Below are 25,509 nucleotides of genomic sequence, written 5' to 3'. Positions count from 1 at the left end.
GGATAATTGGCAAGCCACATGTAGAAGAATAAAACCGGATCCTCATCTCTCACCTTATACAAAAATCAACTCAAGATCGATCAAGGACTTAAATCTAAGACCCAAAACCATAAAAATTCTAGAAGGTAACATTGGAAAAACCCTCTAGACATTGGTTTAGGCAAAGACTTCATGACCGAGAACCCAAAAGCAAATGCAACAAAAACAATAATAAATAGGTGGGACTTAATTAAGCTAAAAAGTTTCTGCACAGCAAAAGAAACAATCAGCAAAGTAAACACACAACTCACAGAGCAAGAGAAAATCTTCACAATCTATATATCTGACAAAGGACTAATATCCAGAATCTACAGGGAACTCCAACAAATAAGCAAGAAAAGAACCAAACAATCCCACCAAAAAAAATGGGCTAAGGACATGAAGAGACAATTCTCAAAAGATGATATACAAATGGCCAACAAACATATAAAAAATGCTCAACATCACTAATTATCAGGGAAATGCAAATGAAAACCACAATGCCATACCACCTTACTCCTGCAAGAATGGTGGCCATAATCAAAAAATAAAAAAATAGTAGACGTTGGTGGGGATGTGGTGAGCATTACACTGCTGGTGGGAATGTAGACTAGTGCAAACACTATGGAAATCAGTGTGGAGATTCCTTAAAGAACTAAAAATAGAACTACTGTTTGATCCAGCAGTCTCACTACTGGCTATCTACCCAGAGGAAAATAAGTCATTATATGAAAAATATACTTGCACATGTATATTTATAGCAGCACAATCACAACTGCAAAAATGTGGAACCAGCCAAAATGCCCATCAATCAATGAGTGGATAAAGAAATTGTATAGCAGCACAATCACAACAGCAAAAATATGGAAGCAGCCCAAATGCCCATCAATCAATGAGTGGATAAAGAAATTGTGAGAGATATATATATACACCATAGAATCATGGAATACTATTCAGCCATAAAAAGGAATGAAATAATGGCATTTGCAGCAACCTGGATGGAATTGGAGACCATTATTCTAAAGTGAAGTAACTCAGGAGTGGAAAACCAAACATCATATATTCTTATTCATAATTGAAAGCTAAGCTATGATGATGCAAAGGCATAAGAATGATACAGTGGACTTTGGGGACTTGGGGGAAAGGGTGGGCAGGAGTGAGGGACAAAAGACTACAAATTGGGCACAGTGTATACAGCTCTGTTGATTGATGCACCAAAATCTCACAAATCATCTCTAAAGAACCTGCTAATGTAATCAAACACCACCTGTTCCCCAAAAACCTATGGAAATAAAAAACATAAAATCAAATAAAAAGATGATTAGAAAAATGTTAACTACCTGGAAATGATAGATTTATAAATAATTCAGGTATTGTAGAATAAATCAAATTGAAATTAAATATTTTGAACTACATTGTGATAGATATGACATATTAAACCTTGTAGCATGCAGCTAATATGCTACTTAATGTGTGATTTATAACTGTAAATGAAGATAAATGAACAAATTCAGGAAATCAATGATTTAAACTTCCATCTCGAGAAATGAGTAAAAAGCCCATCAAATCAAACTTAAGGAGATTAAGTGAAATAAGCAATAAAGGTAAGAGCACATATCAATAAGATTAAGAAAACTCACAAACATACAATAGAAAAAAATAATCAAAACCAAAAAGTTAGGTCCGTAAGAAAATTATAAAATTGATAAATCCCTAGCAAAATTGATTGGGAACTAAAAGTAAATTATCAATATCAGGATTGAAAAGGAGAACATTACTACAGATCCTATAGATCAAATTATAATAAGAAGGTATTATTAAAAACTTCACATGAACATACTTGGTAATTTAGATAAAAATATTACTTATCCCAACTGACAAAAGAAACTTTGGTACAAGATTTATTTAAATAATAAAATTTACTATTAAAATGACAGATCAACTCTCTTATAAACATAAATGCAAATTTTTAAACAAAATTTTGGAAAGTGCAAACAAGTGTTATATAAAAAGGAAAATACAATATGGCCAATATATTTTATTCTAGGTATGAAATGTTGATTCAACATTAGAAAAATGAATCAATGTGATTCACCATATTAACAGAAGAAAACAGCAGATTATCTCAATAAAATAAAGCATTTGACAAAATTCAACATATATTCATGATGAAAATTTGTAACAAACTAGAAATAGAAGGGAACTTTCTAAATTCGATTTTAAAAATCTACCAAAAAATTACATGTTATTGTATTTAATATTAAAATGCTAAAAGCTTCTTCCTTGAGATCAGTACTGTATATGGTATGACTTTATTTGCATAAAATACAAAACAGGCAAAGTTAACTTATCTGTATTACAATCCAGAATAGTAGTTACCCTATTCTGGATTCAGGAAGGAAATAGTAGAAAGACTCCTGGGGTGCTGGTAATGTCTGTTTCTTGATCTGATGTGGCTATAAAGTTATATTCACTTTTTGAAAATTCATTGATCTGTTCACTTATAATGCATGTAATTTTCTGTATGTTTACATTAACAAAAGATTAATTTAAAACCATGCTGATAGAAATTTTAAAATCCAACTTGTATTTCAAATAACTAGCTTTCTCTCAGGAGATAATAGGTTGGAGGATTTTTCAATGTTCAGACAGTTCTTTGCCAGCATGTTGACCCAGCCTTGGCAAGGGCTAAATGATGGATACCTTGGGGGCCCATTTATAGAATTTGAGCTCCCCAGACAATGCTCAGAAACCAGACAGGTCTTTCATCGGCTTTCCCATAGCTAAGTGAGCTTTTCCAACACATTTTCCAGGCCTCAGATAATGCAATTCTATTTCAGGAAACTTTCTTAGTGTGTGCAGCTGCCCAGCATCTCTCCAAAGGAAAGGTCTGCGGAGCCATTGTAGATCTGTTTCTCACTGTGCTGTCCCTATTGGGGTGGAAGGCAAAGTAAAAAGGCCAAGCCTCTTAGGACTCAAACTATACATTGGGTAGAGGCAGCAGTAGAAGTGAACAATAACCTGCAAGATCCTCTGATCAAGAAACATTACTCCATGAACCTCCACACCAAGAGCAACAGCCATATGCTACTAGGAACAGCTCTTGAAGCTTTATCTGAAACATATTCTCCAAAGAAGTTGCACATCTGCTCTCTAGACCTAGGTACTAGATTTCTTCTCCAAATTTCATTGCACTTCGTTATCTGTTCAGGAGCTCCCCCAACTTCATAAATGAGACAGGTGGAGAGGTAGCACATTTACAATGGATGCTGTTGACCCCTTGCTTTCTTTGTTTAATTTTATTTTTTAAATTGAATTATAATAATTGCACATATTCATGGGGTACATAATGATGTTTCAATACATATTATGTATAGCAATCAGATAAGGACTATGAATATATCCATCATTTCAAATATTTATCACTTCTTTGTGTTGGGAACATTCAGTATTCTCCTTCTAGCTATTTAAAACTATACATTGTTGTAATTTTCTTAGAATGGAAATCTACCCAGACAGTTTTAGCAAAAGAAACTGCCTGGCTTTTTACTTCTTTTCTAGAAAGCAACATAATTTTGATCAGCTAACTTCCCCTTCTTCCAAGAAGTTCTTAGGGCTTATTCCAGTACACGATCCTCTCTCTTTTCTCTTCTCTCTGAAAGCATGTGGGAGTCATGTTCAGCTTACAAACTGGCTGGCTTTACAGACACACACACACACACACACACACACACACACACACACACACACAATGTGATATATACATCTATGGCTTGGAGCCCTGCATTTTGTATAGATGTAATATTTTTGTGGTGCCTACTTTCTTAGGAGGGTCCACGAAGTCTGCTCAATATAAGTGGATCCAAAAGATTGCATCTGTAGTATATGAAAGCCCTTGTCTTTTTATAGCAGCATTTAGCAGCAGACGTAGCCTTTTCAGTTCTACCCTGATAGAGAATGGTCTTCTCCCTAACCTACTCTAAATGCCTTACTGTGATGATCAGGCTCCTCTCTAGTTCTTTAATGTCCTTGTTTATTCCATTCATTCCCTTTTTTATTATTCTTCAAACTGGCTTTTCCCCCATCAAATATGTCAAACTAGTTTCTTTCTCAACCTGTGGTCTTTGCTCTTCCCTCTGCCTACAATACTCTCATCTAGGTCTTCAGCTGACCAGCCCCTTCTTCTCATTCAGGTGTCAGCTTAAGTGTCATCTCCTCAGAAGACCTTCCCTGATTACCAATCAATTTATAACAAGTCATTATCTAGTTTTTAAATTTATCTTATCTATTTATTCTCTTGCTTATGGAATATTTACCCCCACTATGATGCAAGCACCATGAATGAAGGGCTCTTGTCTGTTTTATCCATTTTTAGGTCTCCAGCACCTAGCACAGTGCCTGATACATAGTGGGCAGATATGTTAGTTTGAGTCTTCTGAGAAGCAGATTCCCAGATGGGATGAGACATACAAGAAATTTATTAGGAGAAACACCTGTGAAGCATAAAGGGGAGGGTGCCAGGAGAGCTTCAGAGTATGCCAGGAGAGCTTCAGACTGTGTCACAGGTCTTAAACCTGTGAAAGAAGAGAGAAAAGGGAGGTTTAATTAAGAAGAACCTCAGACCACAGTGTAGTTCTGAGAAAGTCTTGGTCAGGCTGAAAAGGAGAGCCCATTCAAAGGTTGCCCATTAAAAAAGCCCCGTGTTGGACAGGAATGTCCTGGTTCCAGGCCCCCCACCATGCTCAGATAGTAGCTGAGAGTGAGCCTGAGAAAGCTGGGTACATAGTGGACCCAAAGGGGCAGCTTCTGGGGCTGTAGTCACAAGGCTCCCCATGTAGATTAACTTGAAGAGGTACCTGAATGGTGAACCCAAGGTCTCCGCAGCAGTTCCTAGACATTTGTTAAAAGAACAAATGAGTGGATAAATGCATGATAAATCTCTGAACTTCATGGTAGAGGAACCCACATGGCCTAACTAGACAAATTCTTTTTGAACTCTTCAACTGGTCTCATGAATGGACCTGCAAACTGGCTGTTCCTGGCCATCACTTCTATGGATGAGCCAGGTACTAGTGGTATTGTAAGTGATATCATTTGGATATTTGTTCTCTCTGAATCTCATGTTGAAACATAATCCCCAGTGTTGGAGGTGAGATTTGGTAGGTATTTTGTATCATGGAGGCAGATCACTCATGCATGTTTTAGTGCTATGCCCTTGGTGATGAGTGAGTTCTTGTTCTGAGGTCATGCAAGATGTGGTTTGTTTAAAATTATGTGGCACCTCCCCCACTCTCTCTTGCTGCAGCTCTTGCCATGTGATGCACTGGCTACCCCTTCACTTTCCAGCATGAAAGTGTAAGTTTCCTGAGGCCCTCACCAGAAGCAGATGCTGGCACTATGCTTCCAGTACAGTCTGAAGAGCCATGAGCCAATTAAACCTCTTTTATTTATAAATTACTCAGCTTCAGGTATTCCTTTATAGCCACACAAACAGACTAACACAGTAGGTCAGGACCACTTCTGTGCTTGATACCTCACAATGAAGACCTTAATTGACCCATAAATTAGCTTTATTACTATTATTGTTTATTGTTGTATCATTGTTTTCTCTAACCAGAGGATAACCCAGGAAGACTTACAAATGCTTTATCCTTTTCCTGTTTTTCCCTACACTTCTTAGCACAGTGTAGTTCTAAAGTAAAGATCCCAACTTCAAAGGCTTACCAAAGCCAGGCATTTTATGGAGACAAGTGAAGCAGGCCTGGTGGAGAATGGTAGGGATGAGAACTGGAGTTGGCTTGCCCCATCTAGATGGGGCAACTGCCCTCTAGCTGCAAGCAGATGATTGCCAGGTGGGAATGCAGACTCCATGTGACTAGGTCAAGTAATGCCAGAAATCTGGATTTTTTTACGTGAAATCTCCTGATTTTTCAATGTTGGGAACTAATTAAGTACGTTTTAAGCACTCCACAAGCCAACTCTAGTGTGGCCAAACAAAACATGCCTGTGGGATGATTTGGCCATCAGTTTATGGTCTCCATTCTAGACCAGTTGATGGACAACATTCTAGATCTTTAAAACTCAGTTTTGCTAAAAGTTTTGTAGCAGTTTTTCTTGGAAGTCTTCTCAGAACAGCTGATGACTAACCATTTATGTCACTCCCCAGTACCCTGGACCCAGACATAATGGAAGAGAATAGACCATAAATGTCTGAGTCACAAAGTCCGTGGGACTCCATGAAATGCAAGGTGACAGGCATCTCTTTACCAGTGTGTGAGTGGGTCCACCAGTGAGGACAAGGCTGAAGATAAACAGATGGATCTTACTGCCTGCCCAGAGGGAGTACAAAGTGGCTTCAGGGAGTGAGGACTAAATTCCAAGGCAGAGTTCACTTTCAGCAAATATTATGCCCTACAGCTGGAAAACCCAGATGCATTATTTGTTTATTTACTTATTTTTGGTAGTAAGTCACATAATTAGAAATCCTAAGAGGTAAAGGTAAGAAAAATGGAAAAACTCACTAGTGATTCAAAATTATGAAAGACTTAAAACAGTAACAACAATAATAATTTTTAAAAGTCCCTCCCAATAACAAACTTGTTTTGTTTTGTTTTTTGAGATAGGGTCTTGTTCTGTGTCCCAGGCTGGAGTGCAGTGGCACCATCATGGCTCACTGCAGCCTCGACCTCCTGGGCTCAAGGAATCCTCCCACCTCAGCCTTCCAAGTAGCCAGGAGTTTCAGTGTTACCCAGGCTGGTCCTGAACTCCTGAGCTCAAGCAATATGCCCGCCTCGGCCTCCCAAAGTGCTGGGATTACAGGATTGAGCAACTGCACCCAGCCCCCAAATAACAAGTTTTAATCAATTTTATTACTGCATGCATACAGCATATGTGCCGAATTATATATTTGATTCATTTTGGGCACGTTGATGAGAATGTTGATGTTTAACATAATGAATAATTTCTAATATTTAATTGGGACCCACATCCTGATTCAGACTCCAGGTTTGTAGCATCAATGGTGACTCACTGCTTGGATTTTCAGAAGCATAAAAATCACAATCCATTTTAACAGACCCAGGGGAATCTAAACATTTTCCAGAATTTGACACATAGTAGGGATATCAGTTACTGGATTCATGTACTTATCAACAAAGCTGTTGGTGGAAGTTGCATTGCTTTTAGGTCTATGGGAGGCTCTTAAATAGTGCTACTTTTTCAAAGTAAATCCTTGTTCATTCTTTGAACTTGTGATTCCAATCCAACAAAGACTATAATTTGCTTCTGGAATTGATGAAAATTCTGTTTTCATCAATACTTCTATAATCCTTTAAAATTTTTATTGCACGATGGTTGCCTTCTTCAAAAGGTATCTATCCAGTTTGAACACAGACAGCTGCACTTCTGAAATTATTGGTGATGCTCTGCACTTTGCTTTTCTTTTGAAATTTTGAATTCAGTATACATCCATGTTTTGTCACAACTATGAGAAAGCATCGTCATTGAACAAAAAGCACTCCAACAATGTGGGTTTCTCAGTCCTTCATCCCCAAAGTTCTTGATCTGAGGAGGCAGCTCAGTGAATCTCGTGAGGTTTCCCCATCTGAGGGCTTAAAAATAAACAGCATCTGCCTACACTGATTTATGTGCTTCAAAATATCTAATAAACTGATGATGGCTGTGGGGACTGGCTTGAAGAACCATCACAGTTGGAATCATTTGCTGCATTGCATCACACATGGACCTCCCCACAGAGGTCACAGTCCCAACTTTTTCAGGAAGAGGCAATGGCAGCCTCCATGCAACCTATGCTACTGACTGCAGTCACCTGTCAAAGCCACCTTGTCCTCTTTCATACCAAAGGTGTCCCATTGGCAAGTGAACTCATCTTTTCCATGTTTTGACCAAACTTCTCAAATTCCTTATTGGCATGAGTTAGGACTTCCCAGCTCAGGTATGCCAGGTAATTTCACATGTATATGTACAGGATTGTCTAAGAATCTATGCTTATGCTCTTGAAAAGCATTTATAGCTCCCTATATATGGCACAGGCCAGAAGACTGTCCTACAGCCTAAACTTCTAGGTTCTCTCTATCTTTTCATTAATTCAACAAATATTTGGTGAAAACATACTATGCCCAGATGCCTAAATTTACATCTTACTTGTTGAGCTTTTAATTGTCAACTCCAGTCTTTTTTCCAGAAACAGCACAACAAGGACAGAAGGTTTTATTTTCAAATGGTGTTGGCAGAAATTGATGTAGCAATTAGCCTCTCTAGAAGAATCCCCTGCTATTTCATCAGTTTACTAACTTCTGTGCACTGGAATTGAGAGAGCTGCCAAGTGCAGGCTTCTTTTTGGGAAAAAAATAGTAAATCCTAGTTTAAAATCCTCTACATAATCATATTCTGCTTCACTTGGCAAAACTTTTAACTTCCATGATTGAGACATCAACTGTGCTTTTTTTAACTCTCCAGTAGTAAATCTTGTATATTTCTAAATCCTTCTTGAAATATTATATTTACTATATATGTTCTACCATGGGTAGTATTTTTATAATCCTTTATCAAAATGCTTTGTGACCTGCCTGCATTTAGCTATCTGCAAACTATCTTTTACTTAGTCCACATCTGCTTACTGCTGAACAGCTTGCCTTTGCTGTAACTTTGTGTTAAACATGACAAGTTATTATTGCATTTGCTATTTGCTGCCATTTGCAATTGTCATCTTTTAAGACATGCTGTCTCCCTAGACCACTTTTGATCATTTGCATGACATGAAAAGAAATGACTGCAAATAAAAATTGCTCAAATGCTATGCCTGGTTGTGGTTTTAAGTGGAACATCTGGGCTCATTCAAATCACCCTTCCTTCTGATGTGACTTTCTTTGCCATGACTCACAAAGGCAGGAGGTTTGGTCAGGTGGCTTTTCCCAGGAGTTACTGGGGAAAAAGGGAATTTTTACTCCAGAGACTGTTTCTGAGCTCTTCAAAGCTTTCAGGAAGAAACAGGGCACTTCATGTTATTCTTTTCAACCTGTTCTGGGCTACTGATAGCTTTGACAAGAAAAGTCTCTGGAACTTCTTTTGACAAGGGAGCCCAGAGGATGGTCACCCAGGAACCGAGATGGAGTGGATAAAAATGTGGAAGCCTGGGGAAGACCTGGTTGGATCTTTGAAACTGTGCAAGGGAAACAGGCTCAGTCTGACTGGCTGCAGAGTGTGGAATAGAGGGTATCAGAATGGAGGGGGAGAATTCACTTCAGCAAAGTTGATGGACAGTCCCTACTTCAGGTCTCAGCTCAAAGATCACTTCCTTGGAGAGACTTTCTCTGCCACCCAAGTAGATCTCCCTCCCTTGATTTGCCTAATCATGTGACTCTGCTTATTTCCTCAAAACAGTTCTGAGACCATGAGGTTTCTTGTTTATTTATTTTTATTGTTCTCCCCAATGGAAAGTAAGCTCCATGGTGACAGGGACTCTGTCTGCTTTGTTCACCCACTCCTCTCCAGGTCAGGGCTGGCTACACAATTTGTGGGGCCCAGTGCAAAATAATGTAGGGTGCCTTGTTCAAAAAAAGAAGGGGAAAAAGCACTGCTAAGGGCACTAAAGTGTGATATTTTCCTTTCTTGAACAGTCTCTCAACTTGCCATTGTGTTTCTTTATTTGCTATTTAATGATATTCTAAGTTAAAAATGAAAATTTAAAATTATTAGCATGGTTTACTGTTTATCTTTACAATGTGTAATGTCAGTTTTAAGTGCAAATATAACAGCATTTAACTCTTACACAGAAATCATGAAAATTTCTCTGCAACCTCACCAACATCTGTTGCTTTTTGACTTTTTAATAATAGCCATTCTGACTGGTGTGAGAAGGTATCTCGTGGTTTTGATTTGCATTTCTCTAATGATTAGTGATTATGAGTATTTTTCATATATTTGTTGGCCACATGTATTTCTTCTTTTGAGAAGTTTCTGTTTATGCCCTTTGCCCATTTTTAAAATTGGGTCCTGGAGAAGAGGGAACACTTACACACTGCTGGTGGGAATCTAAATTACTTCAGCCACTGTGGAAAGCAGTGTGGAGATTCCTCAAATAACTTAAAAACTAACATTTGACCCAGCAATCCAACTACTGGGTATATACCCAAAGGAAAATAGATTGTTCTACCAAAATGACACATACACTCATATGTTCATTGCAACAATATTCACAATAGCAAAGACATGAAGTCAACCTAGATGCCCATCAATGGTGGACTGGATAAAGAAAATATGGTTCATGTACACCATGGAATGCTACACAGCCATAAAAAGGCATGAAATTATGTCCTTTGCAGCAACATGGATGCATCTGGAGGCCATTATCCTAACTGAACTAATGCAGAAATATAAAACCAAATACTGCATGTTCTCTCTTATAAGTGGGAGCTAAACATATCTATCAGGTGCTATGCTATCTGCCTGGGTGATGAGATCATTTGTACACCAAACCTCAGCGACATTCAATTTATCCATGTAACAAACCTGCACATGTACTCCCTGAATCTAAAAAAAAGTTGAGAGAAAAAACAAAATAAAACAAAACAATTACCAAAATTACACAATTAATATTTGTAGCTCAAAAATGCATATCTATTTCACTCTTACCAGAACAGTGGAAATGCTACATGAAACTCAACAGTTTTTAATTCACATCATGATACATTCTACCAACACTCTTTACCTTCAGTTTACTTATGGGTAAGGAAAAATTAAAAGGAAAAGAAACTATGGTATTAACATTTTCTCTCCTAGCATTTCAGCATTAAAGTAGTTGGCTAATACAGGGAAACAACATGAATAAGAAAGAATGCAATAGGGTCCCTTGGTTCTTGTTCTCTTTCAAACAAAAAAGCATAGCCTCTAGGATGTCAGCACCTGCCTCCTCCCCACCTTTCTCAGTAGTAGCCCTAACACAATTGCCTTGTACTTGCTTTTAGTTTCACTGAATGCTTGAATATTGTGGGCCGCCAACTTCTGTGCTCATGGGGTGTCATCACAAATGCTATATGTGAATGGGAAGGCACTGTGGACATTTCCTCTGCTCATGTGCATGCTCCCTCATCCCATTAGACTTTCTTACAAAACACAAGTTTCATGAAATTATTCAGAATTGCAAGATAGTGGTAGCAGTGCGTTAAACCAAATGTGGGACCATTTGACTGTGTAAGTCTCTGCCCATGAAACCAGCCCTGATCCATTTTCCATCACAATGTAGTTAATAAAGAGCACACCAAGCACAGAGGTTGGGCACATGCATTCTTGCTGAATGATGAATGACTGAACAATTCGGAACTGTTGACCAGTGAACTGAGCTGCAGCCATAAGTGACCTCATGGCCCAGAAAGAGGAAGACAAAGACAAAGGTAGAGAGCTTCAGTTTCCAATACTGTTCCTGTTCCTCAGCCTACTTGTACCTCCTAGCCTTGAGTTCAATGAAATATTATTATTCCCTATAACAAATCTCCCCTGATTTATCTGTGTAGGTTTTTATAGTTCTTGACAAGAAATTCATTTTGTGCCGTGGCCCGCCCATGACCCTCTCCAGACATACCCAGCTATACGATCTTCTGAATGTGTCATGATTTTCACACTGGCATGCCTTTGACCACAGAGCCATTGTTCTCTCAATGACTATGCCCTCTTCTTTTCTTTTCTTTTTTCTTTTCGTTTCTCTCTTTTTTTTTTTTTTTTTTTTTTTTTTTGAGATGGAGTTTTGCTCTTGTCACCCAGGCTGGAGTGCAATGGTGTGATCTTGGCTAACTGCAACCTCAGCCTCATGAGTTCAATCACTTCTCCTGTCTCAGCCTCCCGAGTAGCTGGGATTACAGGCACCCGTGACCAGGCTCTCTTTTCTAATAAGCCAACTCCTCTTCTTTCTCCAAGATCAGCTCTCCTGTGATACGTTCTTCAGTTCTCACTTGAGATAGTCACTCAGCTGTCATTGTATTGAGGTAGATGCTGACATTTCTGTCCCTGAGATCTCCTTGGGGGTGGGGTAAAGCAGTGTTCTCTTTTGTATTTCTCTTGCCCAGTACCTCATCTAGTGCTTGATACTTAGATTCTCACTGTTGCATAAGACTTCATTGTTGATTTACCAAATTACCATATATGGCTACACCTGGGGGACATTATGTTAGGACTATTTTCAGAATACCTCAGTTGCAAGTTGTTTACCACTTCCCAGTCCTTATTTCTTGTGTTCAAAGATGAGTTTTCATTGAAAACTCTTCTAGCTGATTATACGAATTATTTAAGTTAGTGGTAGTAGAAAGAAATGTGGACAATAAAAAGAGGCATATTGAAATGGGCTTGGATTAAAGCCATCCAAAGACTATCTGTGCTCAGTTGTGCCTAAAGTACTTTTGGAACAATCTATTTATGAAATGATAGACCACAGATCACTGATGATGACACCCACATTCATTCTTGAAAACTATGACTCATTCGTACGTCATGCACATACACAGGAGCAGGAATAGATCACAGATCACTGACTGTGACACCCACATTCATTCTTGAAAAGTATGACTCAGCTGTAAGTCATGCACATACACAGGAGCAGGAATCTGAGGGGAAGAAATATCTATCCAGTGCAGATGCCATTCACAGAGATCCCCAGACAGTCTCCTAAGCAGCCTGAATTGTTCTTCTTGTCTGGTCTGCATCCCACTGGGAAACAGTCCAAGGTGTTAAATATTTTCACTGAATATGGTGGTCTCCCTCCTTTGGCATGATGTTTTGGAGGGGTCTCTTCCAGTGGGACATTGTTTATCATTTATTTCTCATCCAAACTGAGAATTACAGAACGAATCCTGCTTTCATTCAGATTACAGATTTGTTAAAACAATATCTGAAATATAGCAGATATTGTCATGATTTTGCCAAAACAAAACAAAAACGAAAAAGTCTTACAAGATAGAAATGCTTAATGAATACATAACACATTTATCAGGACTTGTTTTCTCATTGTTATCAAGAGTTGGCCATGAGGAATAGGATATTAGGTCATATGCAGAGTAGGAAGTGGAAAAGGCCAAAAGATAAAAATTCTACAAGAGACAGAGAAAGCCCTTACATGTCTATCTTTTTTGCTTGCTTCACACATGAAGTGATTCCCTGCTGAATGGAAAGACAGACAGGTGAGACTGGCTTTCATTCAAATGATGGGTGGAAGTGCCCCTGCCATGTTTGAAGGTTTAAAAAGTTCTAATATTCAGATGAAGAGGGAAGAGAGAATAACGTTCTCCTCCCCTCATATGCAATGCAGTCGGAAAATCAGTCCCATTCTTTTATTTATGTGGTCAAAATGTAAGTATAAAAATTATTACCCAGATTGCAAGTCAATCTAATCACTGCATCATCTTTCATTAGCTCTGGACATTTAGCTCTCTGTGATACAACCGTTTCTCTGACCGAATAAGTCTGTGTCAAATAATTGTTAAAATTTCCACTGATCCCCAAAAGTCTGAGCACCAGCTGGATGTAGATGTTTGCCAACACCAGCAGTCATGTGGAACTCACTAATTGGGTATATGCATCCTGGGCATACAGACATGCCATGCCAAAGGGGTGGCCGTACCTCACGATGCCTTTGGAACATGCAATAACTTCATTGCTTTACAGAAAAAAAAGGAAAAGACAAGACTTGGCTGAAAGCAAGATTGCTTTTCAGAAGGGAAACTCTTTTCCCAGGGTGCACTGTGCAGACAAAACTTACTGCATCCCTTCTGAAAATGTGTCTGGAGCAGTCTTCCAAGATGATTAATAGAGCAAGTATTTCTCACAAGGGTCTGACCTTTGAAAGCACAGACAGACAAAGGCATAAATAGTCAGAGAGGGATGGAGAGCGTCAGGCTCACGAGACACCCGTGCCCACACACTCACCTCTTGTCAGGGCCTGGAACACACTGTGCTGTCCCTTGGGGAAAGCCCTTTAGGACCATGATGCCTTTGAAAGGCTTTTGTGTCATTGTAAATGTCTTTACCTTGAAGATTTTCTTTCAAATGATGAAACTGCCAGTCGGTGTATTGTAGGGTGCAGAGACTGCAAAGACAAAAAAAATTAGTCACATGATTTCCTGCACCAACTGTTCAGCTCAGAGCCATGGGCCACACATTTAGACACCAATTCTTTATTTTTTTTATTTTAAGTTCCGGGGTACATGTGCAGGACGTGCAGCCTTGTTACATAGGTAAATGTGTGCCATAGTGGTTTCCTGCACCTATCAACCCATCAGCTAGGTACTAAGCCAGGCATGAATTAGTTATTTTTCCTGATGCTCTCTCTCCCCACAACCACCCCCCGTTCACAGGCCTGTGTGTATTGTTCCCCTTCCTGTGCCCATGTGGTCTCATTATAGAAACGAATTCTTAAATGCAATGTGTGTGTTTCACTGAAGAGGGGAGGAAAGGAAAGTAGATATTTTGGGAAAAGAAAACCAGTATTTTTAAGGACCTAATGTTAAATCTTTATAGCAACTCTATAAAACAAATGTTTATGTTCCCATTTGACAGACAGATGAACTAGAACTTGAAGAACTCGGTAAGGTCATGTGGGGATTCATGTGTATGAAGTGTTTACTATGAGGAGGACAGTCAGCTACACAGAAGAATGTGACCCTTATGAGGCTAATCAGATATTATCTCCATGGGTCTCTCTGGGACCTTTAAGAAAAGTACTTTCTCTGTTCCTGTGTTAGTTTGCTAAGGATAATGGCCTTCAGCTCCATCCATGTTCCTGCAAAGGACATGATCTCATTCTTTTTTTATGACTGCATAGTATTCCATGGTGTATATTACCACATTTTCTTTATCCAGTCTATCTTTGATGGGCATTTAGGTTGATTCCATGTCTTTACTGTTGTGAATAGTGCTGCAGTGAACATACATATGCATGTGTCTGTCTTTACAGTAAAATGACTTATATTCCTTTGGATATATACCAAGTAATGGGATTGCTGGGCTGAATGGTACTTCTGTCTTCAAGTCTTTGAGGAACTGCATGCTTGCACTTATAAGTGCAAGCTAAATGATGAGAACACATGGACAAATAGAGGGGAACAACACACACTGGGTTCTTTTGGAGGGTGAAGGTTGAGAGGAGGAAGAGGATCATGAAAAATAACTGATGTGTACTATGTACAAGGCTTAATACTTGGGTGATTAAATAATCTGTACAACAAATCTCCATGACACAAGTTTACCTGTGTAACAAACCTGCACTTTTACCCCAAACTTAATCAACCAACGAGCAAAATAACCAGCTAACATCATAATGACAGGATCAAATTCACACATAACAATATTAACTTTAAATGTAAATGGACTAAATGCTCCAATTAAAAGACACAGACTGGCAAATTGGATAAAGAGTCAAGACCCATCAGTGTGCTGTATTCAGGAAACCCATCTCACGTACAGAGACACACGTAGGCTCAAAATAAAAGGATGGAGGAAGATCTACCAAGCAAATGGAAAACAAAAAAAGGCAGGAGTTGCAATCCTAGTCTCTGATAAAACGGACTTTAAACCAACAAAGATCAAAAGAGACAAAGAAGGCCATTACATAATGGTAAAGGGATCAATTCAACAAGAAGAGCTAACTATCCTAAATATATATGCACCCAATACAGGAGCACCCAGATTCATAAAGCAAGTCCTGAGTGACCTACAAAGAGACTTAGACTCCCACACAATAATGGGAGACTTTAACACCCCACTGTCAACATTAGACAGATCAACGAGACAGAAAGTTAACAAGGATGCCCAGGAATTGAACTCAGCTCTGCACCAAGTGGACCTAATAGACATCTACAGAACTCTCCACCCCAAATCAACAGAATATACATTTTTTTCAGCACCACACCTCACCTATTCCAAAATTGACCACATAGTTGGAAGTAAAGCTCTCCTCAGCAAATGTAAAAGAACAGAAATTATAACAAACTGTCTCTCAGACCACAGTGCAATCAAACTAGAACTCAGGATTAAGAAACTCACTCAAAACTGCTCAACTACATGGAAACTGAACAACCTGCTCCTGAATGACTACTGGGTACTAATGAAATGAAGGCAGAAATAAAGATGTTCTTTGAAACCAACGAGAACAAAGACACAACATACCAGAATCTCTGGGACACATTCAAAGCAGTGTGTAGAGGGAAATTTATAGCACTAAATGCCCACAAGAGAAAGCAGGAAAGATCCAAAATTGACACCCTAACATCACAATTAAAAGAACTAGAAAAGCAAGAGCAAACACATTCAAAAGCTAGCAGAAGGCAAGAAATAACTAAAATCAGAGCAGAAGTGAAGGAAATAGAGACATAAAAAACCCTTCAAAAAATTAATGAATCCAGGAGCTGGTTTTTTGAAAGGATCAACAAAATTGATAGACCTAACAAGACTAATAAAGAAGAAAAGAGAGAAGAATCAAATAGACGCAATAAAAAATGATAAAGGGGATATCACCACCGATCCCACAGAAATACAAACTACCATCAGAGAATACTACAAACACCTCTACGCAAATAAACTAGAAAATCTAGAAGAAATGGATAAATTCCTCGACACACACACCCTCCCAAGACTAAACCAGGAAGAAGTTGAATCTCTGAATAGACCAATAACAGATCTGAAATTGTGGCAATAATCAATAGCTTACCAACCAAAACGAGTCCAGGACCAGATGGATTCACAGCCGAATTGTACCAGAGGTACAAGGAGGAACTGGTACCATTCCTTCTGAAACTATTCCAATCAATAGAAAAAGAGGGAATCCTCCCTAACTCATTTTATGAGGCCAGCATCATACTGATACCAAAGCCGGGCAAAGACAAAACCAAAAAAGAGAATTTTAGACCAATATCCTTGATGAACATTGATGCAAAAATCCTCAATAAAATACTGGCAAACCGAATCCAGCAGCACATCAAAAAGCTTATCCACCATGATCAAGTGGGCTTCATCCCTGGGATACAAGGCTGGTTCAATATACACAAATCAATAAATGTAATCCAGCATATAAACAGAACCAAAGACAAAAACCACATGATTATCTCAATAGATGCAGAAAAGGCCTTTGACAAAATTCAACAACCCTTCATGCTAAAAACTCTCAATAAATTAGGTATTGATGGGACATATCTCAAAATAATAAGAGCTATCTATGACAGACCCACAGCCAATATCATACTGAATGGGCAAAAACTGGAAGCATACCCTTTGAAAACTGGCACAAGACAGGGATGCCCTCTCTCACCACTCCTATTCAACATAGTGTTGGAAGTTCTGGCCAGGGCAATTAGGCAGGAGAAGGAAATAAAGGGTATTCAATTAAGAAAAGAGGAAGTCAAATTGTCCCTGTTTGCAGACGACATGACTGTATATCTAGAAAACCCCATCGTCTCAGCCCAAAATCTCCTTAAGCTGATAAGCAACTTCAGCAAAGTCTCAGGATACAAAATCAATGTACAAAAATCACAAGCATTCTTATACACCAATAACAGACAAACAGAGAGCCAAATCATGAGTGAACTCCCATTCACAATTGCTTCAAAGAGAATAAAATACCTAGGAATCCAACTTACAAGGGACGTGAAGGACCTCTTCAAGGAGAACTACAAACCACCACTGCTCAATGAAATAAAAGAGGATACAAAGAAATGGAAGAACATTCCATGCTAATGGGTAGGAAGAATCAATATCATGAAAATGGCCATACTGCCCAAGGTAATTTATAGATTCAATGCCATCCCCATCAAGCTACCAATGACTTTCTTCACAGAATTGGAAAAAAACTACTTTAAAGTTCATATGGAACCAAAATAGAGCCTGCATCGCCAAGTCAATCCTAAGCAAAAAGAACAAAGCTGGAGGCATCATGCTACCTGACTTCAAACTATACTACAAGGCTACAGTAACCAAAACAGCATGGTACTGGTACCAAAACAGATACATAGATCAATGGAACAGAACAGAGCCCTCAGAAATAACGCCACATATCTACAACTATCTGATCTTTGACAAACCTGAGAAAAACAAGTAATGGGGAAAGGATTCCCTATTTAATAAATGGTGCTGGGAAAACTGGCTAGCCATATGTAGAAAGCTGAAACTGGATCCCTTCCTTACACCTTATACAAAAATTAATTCTAGATGGATTAAAGACTTAAACGTTAGACCTAAAACCATAAAAACCCTAGAAGAAAACCTAGGCATTACCATTCAGGACATAGGCATGGGCAAGGACTTCATGTCTAAAATACCAAAAGCAATGCCAACAAAAGCCAAAATTGACAAATGGGATCTAATTAAACTAAAGAGCTTCTGCACAGCAAAAGAAACTACCATCAGAGTGAACAGGTAACCTATAAAATGGGAGAAAATTTTCGCAACCTACTCATCTGACAAAGGGCTAATATCCAGAATCTACAATGAACTCAAACAAATTTACAAGAAAAAAACAAACAACCCCATCAAAAAGTGGGCAAAGGACATGAACAGACACTTCTCAAAAGAAGACATTTATGCAGCCAAAAAACAACACATGAAAAAATGCTCACCATCACCGGCCATCAGAGAAATGCAAATCAAAACCACAATGAGATACCATCTCACACCAGTTAGAATGGCAGTCATTAAAAAGTCAGGAAACAACAGGTGCTGGAGAGGATGTGGAGAAATAGGAACACTTTTACACTGTTGGTGGGACTGTAAACTAGTTCAACCATTGTGGAAGTCATTGTGGTGATTCCTCAGGGATCTAGAACTAGAAATACCATTTGACCCAGCCATCCCATTACTGGGTATATACCCAAAGGACTATAAATCATGCTGCTATAAAGACACATGCACACGTATGTTTATTGTGGCACTATTCACAATAGCAAAGACTTGGAACCAACCCGAATGTCCAACAGTGATAGACTGGATTAAGAAAATGTGGCACATTAGGAGATATATCTAATGCTAAATGACGAGTTAATGGGTGCAGCACACCAGCATGGCACATGTATATGTATGTAACTAACCTGCACATTGTGCACATGTACCCTAAAACTTAAAGTATCATAATAATAAAATAAAATACAATAAAAATAAAAGTTAAATAAAAAAGAGATAGAGTGGAAAAAAAGTACTTTATCTTTCTCGTTGATCTCAATCTGTGAGGAAAGTAGGCTTAGATATGTCAGTGCTCTCTTGCTGAGAGAGAGGGAGACAGAGGAGAGATTTTGAGACCTGAAGTCAATAGCTGAAACTCTGGAACAGTAGATATCAACTGAGGATTCCTGAAAACTATATGGTGTTCTTTGTTCATTGCGTTTCAGCAAGAGTGCACTTTTAGTTCAAACAGGTGCAGTACCTTCCACATGGAGCAAGAATCACACTTATTTGTGTTTTTGTCTCTTGCAACTGAGGTGTTCTAGCAACTATATGGTGTTGTTTGTTCACTGCATTTCAGTAAGAATGCAGGGTACTCTTGATACCATGGGAAAGACTTTCTTATGTTATGAAACCTTTGCAGCCACAAAAAAATCATGTTTTTGGCATATGCTTAACGACATGGGAAAATGCTCATGATAAAACAATTAACTGTTTATAGTGCAAGATCTAGTTTTTTTGTGTGTGTGAGAGATATATTTATATAATTCAATACAAAGTAGACTGGAAAGAAATATACCAGAATTTTGGAAGTGGTTATCTATGTAGGTAGAATTAAAAATTATAGTTGTAATTTTCTTCTTTATAGTTTTCTTTGTTTCCCAGATTTTCCATACTACACATAAACCGTGTTTATAATCTTGAATAAACAGTATATTATTAAAGTCTGAAAATTCATACTTATGAGTTAATTCAAGATAGCTTCCTTTAGCCCACAGCGCACCTCCAAACATATCAAAGGTTGTGTTTCAAACACCTGAACAATTGAGTGTTTAACTTCCAAATGCAATCCCTTTGGTGTTTGTGTATCTCATTACAGTGGATCCTTACCTACTGGATCTAGCCCTGTTGCACATTTAGTTCAAACTGGTAATGAAAACGGTACCTTCCACGTGGGGCAGGAGACCAGTTATTACTACAGATATTAAGATAAAGGGCAAGTTCATGAACCCTGTATTGACAGGGCAGTTGTGTCATCTGGAGGACATTTCTTTTCAATTTCATCTGACAAAAAGGCTCTATGTCAAATTCTTAAACAAACAATACCAACTTCCTGTGGGGGAAGAGCAAGTCAAATAGGAGATACTTGTTCTTGGCATAAAAGTCTATATTTAAGAATTAACTTATCACGTTTCACAGCTCACTGTAAACTAAGAGGGGTAGGGAAGAAAGGGTCAAAGGCTGCTCTAATTACTCTCATTTTAGCAAGCAGAATGAAATGAAGTTTCCTGGGGTAATTAATCAAGTCGTGATGAAAAGCTAACACACACTGGACACTTTTTTTGGGTCAGAGATTTGCTGGAAATTGCCACTGCCTCATGAAGGACACTGTCATTAGTCTGGCAGAAGGTTCTCACTTAGGAAAGAATGTATAGTAATGCAAGGTCCAGCATTCAAAATAAAGTCTTAAGGAAAACAGCAGCAATTATCTGGCATTGCTCTTGCTGAGTTTTGGCTTCAATTCTTGCTGGTAACAGGAGGCTTGCGAGTTTCTACGGTGTGTTGGGTGGAAACGGTCTATGCCTGGTGATTTTCACAAACAGATGAATATACTCCTATTTCCAAGCATGCGATTCAGCCACTTGGACTCCAGCAATAACTGCCACCCGTTTCAAAGGAACTGCTGTAATGCAGTCCTTACTATCTGAGCTCATATCTATTACGAAAATCAAGCTGCATGTTTTTCCAGGTGCTACCATCTTGGAAATAAGACACAAGGGGACCAAAAAATGTGTGTCAGAACCTAATGTGAAAGCCTCCAATTAGGCTTTTTTTTTTTTTTTAAATCTAGTTATTGCAAGCTGTTTTGGCTAAAACCCGAATGTACTTAAATGTCTTCCAACAGTGGATATTTGCTGCTGTTATGATTGATATTTTATTTGAAAATATTCAAAAAGTACCATCAAATTAAATGTATATTTTACATTGTAATCTACTTTGGTCTTTTTTTTTTTCATTTGAGTGTCAAATTAGGCAATGCCTGTTGATTGTCAGTAAAATGAGTACAGTAGAATGACTAAATAGCAAATAGTCCAACTGTCAGAGGATTTCTGAAACCAGACCAGGAAAAACAGCAACATGGAAATTAAATGCCATTCAGGGACTTTGATTCTCTATCTATCTGTCTCTTTATGGTGTTCCGTGTTTCAGGCCAATCCTATTCTGTCCTTTTCCTAAGCTCCCCAAATAACATGGAAAGCAAAGAACAACTGTCCTGCTGAACACTGTTATTCTGAATTTTATTCTTTAAACTTTTTGCCCAGTTAGTCATACGTCTGAAAATGCATAGAGTATCCTCTTAAGCAAGAGTGTGACTCAAACTCTCACTACATACTTGCGAAAGAACTTTGGCATGCCCCATCTCTGAGAAGGCTGGTGGGGTTGAGGCTGGACCAAATAGTGGCCGAATGCCTTCATGAACATGGAGATCACTCTTGAGATCAAGGCTGGGTGGATCTGAAGGGTGGGGCAGCCCACTGGGCACCACGTAAAATCAGAGGGGCTGGAATGTTGGGGAAAAATTGAACAGACACTGAAGGAGTCAATCTGTGGTTGCTGCCAAGTGTCTCCTCCTCTTCTTCTACTATAAATTTGGAATCTGCGTTTATCTCTTTCACCTCCCCCACTCCAGTCCTTACCGGAGTCTCTATTTGTTCTCTGCTTGCAGTCACATTTCATTCCATCTCCCGCACTTTAAGCCAGTGTCTTTATCATAAATTTGGCCACTTCCATCATACTACAAACCTTCCAGCTTGTACAGTACCCCTTATAATCCTACAATAATTTCCAATTGCTTTCCCAAGTGTTTCATGAAGCTTCTCTGTAAGGCTTTCTCTTGTATTTTCAAACCTGGATACCTTACCTATTCTTTCCACAATACTCATCAAAATTGTCAATCCCAAATAAACAGACCATGTGTAGGTTTGCTGTGAAATAATGGATTGGATCCTTTAAAAAAGACTAAAAATTACTATAAGATGCAAAAGCAATGGAGTTGATAGCACTGGGATCAAAAACCAATGTAATAGCTGTCACTATAGAATGACTGAAGATGAACTAATAGATTCCTCTCAGTGGCTGTTCAAAATGGTACTTTTAAGAGTACCTTTAAAAATTTACTTTTCATGTTTAATGGTTCATAATACATGATCATTGTAGAAAATTAGAAGACATAGATAAAAAATTATCCATGACTCCATCATGAGACTGTTGATGTTTCTGATGTATATCCTTCAAGACTTAATAGTAATATTTAATATATTTATGTATATGTATATAATACACACACAAACACATGTGACAAGATATTCTGAGTAGGGCAGAGCTAAGATTCAGATACATTTGGTATATGTTATTTGGTGTCACCTTCTACCTATTTCCTGCTCTTCTCAAATACCTGTTTGTTCCCCATGATCTACATGGAGCCTGAGGAGTCTTATGGGAAAGGAATTCAAAACATGTCCAAATTTGAGGTTCTAACATGTATAGTTATGTTTGGAAAACTTAGTGTGTATATGTTTGGAGTGATGTTCACTCCATAGAAGCCAGTATTAAAGAGGATCTATGAAGTCCCTGAGAAAGAATCCATCCTAAAAGTCAAGCTAATTGGGGCAAACTCAGAAACAGGGACTGAAGGAGAAAGTCATGATTCTGGATTCAGGGTGTAGTTATAATGTCAACCCCTGTCCATCCCACTCCCAATGCCCTAGACTCCTAGGTTAGTACACTCTGAAGATGAAGACACAGTGAGCAAAAATGAGAGCTTAAAATCTAGGATTCCAAACAACCTTGCAGTAGTTCTTCCTTACCTCAGCATAAAAAGAGAATTAAGAAGCTGGTAAAACTCAGGCATCAATGATAGTTGTCCTTAATGGGAACTTCACAGACTGTTGTCATGTCCTCCCTAACATACACATACAAATGCTGTGTCATACTCTATAACCTGCTTTTAAGAATTGAGTATATTATGATTTTCTGTTGACTCCAGTAAATATATTTCTGTAATAGCATTTAAAGTGGTTTCAGCATATACATTTTCTCACAATTTATTTATAAACAGTGGGTCAGTGAACATCCTTATAGCTAAATCCTTGGGTAAATGCTAAATCATTTAATTGGGATGAATTATTAGAAGTAGGATTGTGGGTCACATGGTATGCATATGTTTAAACCTCTGACATGTACCAAACACATATATGTTATATACCCTTTAGGGAGGCTGAACCAACTTCCTCCTATCAGCACTGAATGAAAGTGACAGATATAATGTTATCCTTTTAATTCCGTTGACCTCTAGCTAACAGATAGAACAGGTCTTCCCTTTCTAAAACCACCACCCACTGTAGATAATATAGACGTATTAAACCAAGTGGATTTGTCCACAGTTTGCAGAACCCAGTCGCATCTTAGAGCAATATGGCAGGCACAGGCCCATGCTCAAACCATTAATCTTGGCTGATCTCAGTCCTCTCACTCTGCAAGCACATATCTAATCTGGCTACTCCACAGTATATTTTGTTGAGTACTGCATTTTTCTCCTACTTAGTATCATGTTTTTGGAATAATTTTCTTCCCTGATGTATTATTTTATATTTTTCCAGATCTTCTCTTCCTTGGTATTTCTATACTGCTTTACCAACCTCCCTGAGCAGGCTGACTTACAGTGTGAATTCACTCACATCTTAGCCACTTTAAATTAATGAGCCACATAAAAATCCATGAGGCACTACTATTATCAACTGTGCCTCAATATACTGCATCTGTTCCTTCCTTGCTCTCTGTTTCTTTTTGTGAGCTCATTTCTAGTTTCATCAATATTCTCTATTCTTGTGATCCCTGTTCTATTCAACATTAGATATGCATTTTTAAGCTACCCAATTGTTTAAAAGGGAACTAAAGAAACATAAAATGGGCTGAAGAATACATTATAAGTGCAAACTTTATTACTTGGCAAAGGTTGTAAAAAATGGTGGTTATATGAAAATAAAAAAATTAGCACTTATACACTGGTGGGTGTAAATTGATATAGTGTTTCTAGAAGGTAATCGGGAAACAAATATCAAAAGCCTTAAAAAGCATTTTATGCATACAATTGTAGCTCTGTGAATTTATATGGAGAAAATAACTGAACAAGTACACAAAGGTTAATTTAAAAGTGTGTTTATTGCAGCATTATTTATAAGTAGAAATGGAAACAAACAGAAAGTTACATAATAGAGAATTAAGTAAAATAGGGTTCTATGTGCATATGGAAATATATGCAGCTATTAAAATGATGACATGAGTTTGTGTTTACAGTAATGGAAGAACCTTGATGATATAATGTTAAATAAAAACAGCAGGTTGCAGAGTAATTGGTATAGTATGATCCCATCTCAGTAATAAAGGCATTTGCATGTCTCTAACCAGAGTAGAAAAGCTGGATCTCATTTCTATTGGCATGCATGCTAAGCATGGGAGAAAAGGACACCAGAGAGGTGTTAGGGACACTTGTGCCCAGGGAAGGAAAAGGAGAAAGCAGGAGGGAAGACCGTGGCTGGCCTAGGTAATGGTTTGATCCCTATAAAGATGGGGGCATTCTCTCCAGTTTCAACCGAAAGTAGCATATGGCTCTGGAACCCTGAGCATGCTGAGAGTGGAGGTGCTGTGTTCAGCCTAGGAGAGACTGCTCTGGGAGCACCAAGAGAGGATATCTCCGACAGGAGACTGGCTTCCAAGAGCAGTGGCAGCAGGCAGTGTGCTGCAGAAACATAAAAACCCTCTTAAGAAACTGGCATACAGGCATTCCTCCCTAAAGCAAGTCACGTGGCCATTGCAACGTCAGGAGGAGAGGAAATACACTCTACCTCTTTAGCAGCACTGGGACATGTAGTCATATGGCAAAAGGCATGGATTTAGGAAAGGGTAAAGAATTGAGATCATTATTGCAATCTATCACACCTGCATTTTCTCATATTTTGGACAATAATCCCATAACACTTATGTATTTATGCCCATTAAAATAGGTGATATGTTAGATTGTTACACTAATGGTTCCCAAAGAACCATGTTGCCCAGTGTTTGGGCCTGTATTGGTTTCCTAAGGCTGTTGTAACTAAGTACCACAAACTAGGTAGCTTCAAACAAAAATGTATTCTTTCTTAGTTCTGGAGCTCAGAAGTCTGAAATCAAGGTGTTGGTAGGGCCATGCTCCCTTTGAAGCCTCTAGGGGGAGGATCCTTCCTTGCCTCTTCCAGCTTCTGGTAGTTCCACGTGTTTCTTGGCTTGTGGCAGTATAACTCC

At 38.5% G+C, this 25,509-nt stretch overlaps 1 long non-coding RNA gene across 2 annotated transcripts in view; it reads right to left on the bottom strand.

Annotated features, from left to right (window-relative positions):
• Positions 1–25,509, bottom strand: part of LOC134810681 (uncharacterized) — a 544,505-nt gene that overhangs the window by 33,043 nt on the left and 485,953 nt on the right. Inside the window, exons 4-5 of one of the 2 annotated variants that reach the window (XR_010159285.1) lie at positions 13,951–14,110; positions 3,102–4,592 (exon numbers count right to left, since the gene is read on the bottom strand). This is a non-coding gene — a long non-coding RNA (uncharacterized LOC134810681). Of the gene's footprint in view, positions 1–3,101; positions 4,593–13,950; positions 14,111–25,509 lie in introns of those variants that run through there. The other variant, XR_010159286.1, reaches the window with a different exon arrangement.

The sequence above is a fragment of the Pan troglodytes genome, chromosome 7, assembly GCF_028858775.2.
Source record: "Pan troglodytes isolate AG18354 chromosome 7, NHGRI_mPanTro3-v2.0_pri, whole genome shotgun sequence".
Taxonomy (NCBI): Eukaryota; Metazoa; Chordata; class Mammalia; order Primates; family Hominidae; genus Pan; species Pan troglodytes.
The sequence above is the reverse complement of the archived record's forward strand: the minus strand, read 5'-3'. Positions and strand labels throughout refer to the sequence as shown.